Below are 1,627 nucleotides of genomic sequence, written 5' to 3' on the forward strand. Positions count from 1 at the left end.
AAACTATGCAAAATCGTTCAGAAATACTCTCAAGCAGATCAAACAATACAAAATAAGCAAAGATGGACGAAATCCATATAGAGCAGGAACAATATTTAATTAAAAATGATGATTTTGTGTAAAAAACTTCATTGTGAACATAATAGCAGGAACAATAATTGAGCAATTTTACAAATTTTGTGTATGAAAATTTTTGTGTGGAAAATAATTTGTGTAGGAAAAATTTTGTACAAGAAATATTTTGTGCAGGAAAAATATTATACGTGATATTTAAAAATAATAATTATTTATTTCTGTTTAGAAAATATTTCGTATAGGAAGAATATAATAGTGTTTGATTTTGTGTAGGAAACGCTTTTTTTGTAGGAAAAATTTGTGTAGGGAAAAAAGCCAGTACACTTTGTGTACAAATATTTTGTGTAGGAAGTGCGTTTTCAAATTTTTACATACCTCTCAAATGAAAAATCATTTCTGAAATCTTTTATTCTCAATCCACCCTACTGAATGACTAAAAATTCCCCCTTCAAACAAAATATACGAACTCGCTCCTAAATATATTGAGTTTTTACAATAACGTATGCAAAAAATTTATTTACAATAGATGAACAATTTTAAAGATATAATTTCACGGCTTTCGAAAATTGGCTTTAGAGAACAAATAAGACTAATTAGAATAAAGAGATTATATTTTCATGCGTAAAAAGTGATAAAAATAAACCCTTTATAAGATAGGTTCTATTTCACTTATTATACGGAGTTATTTTTGCAAAATTTTAGGTTGATCCATAGTTTGAAGTGAACTGAAGGAATATTTAAAATTTCGAAAACGACGGTTCAATATTATTATTCGATATTTATTATTATAGATAACAGCGGAGTGGTTTTGTGTTATACAATAAAATTCAAAAAGGCGTGAACTATGTCTCTAGTTACGCTACTGATCTTCTTCGGAGCACAAGTTACCACTCTGCTCGTAGTGTTAGGGCCGTTAGCCGACGCACAATGACCAATGTCAGAAACGGGCAGTTTGCGTTGTTCTGCCAGGATGTTATCCCCGAGATTTTGTTCTGCCTCTTCGAATATATGCTTTGAATGATGAGTAGAATGTTATATAAAAAATTGGAGTGTTAGATAATAACTTTAAAATGACATATTCTTTTACACCTCTAGATCGTTCTGCGTCCCCTTCTGCACCGACCTATTGCTCTGCCAATTGCACGGAACATTGTCTAATTGTCTTAACATTCAACACAGAAAGATTCAGCTGTTACCCTATGACTTATTTTAATCATTTTTTTTACAACTTCGAATGAGTAAGTAAACACCTTCTGCCCAGGTTTACCTCTGGAGGAGCCTAATTTGGTGATCAGTATATTCTCAACAATCAGGAAAATAGTGGCAGAATCGTTACCTAATAACTCGCCAAAAACGGCCTCGGCTTTCCGACGATTCCTCGATGCGTTCTCGTATCGAGTGGGTCTCTCCATAGACTTTTTCATTTAAGAAAACGACATTGCGCAAGCGCGAAAAATATACCAGGTGTATACATATGAAACCGGTATTTTTTCAAGAAAAAAACACATTTATTTCAAGAGAATGATAACAAATATTTTATTCAAAGTATGCG

The sequence above is a fragment of the Belonocnema kinseyi genome, chromosome 5 (assembly GCF_010883055.1).
Source record: "Belonocnema kinseyi isolate 2016_QV_RU_SX_M_011 chromosome 5, B_treatae_v1, whole genome shotgun sequence".
In the NCBI taxonomy this organism is placed as follows: Eukaryota; Metazoa; Arthropoda; class Insecta; order Hymenoptera; family Cynipidae; genus Belonocnema; species Belonocnema kinseyi.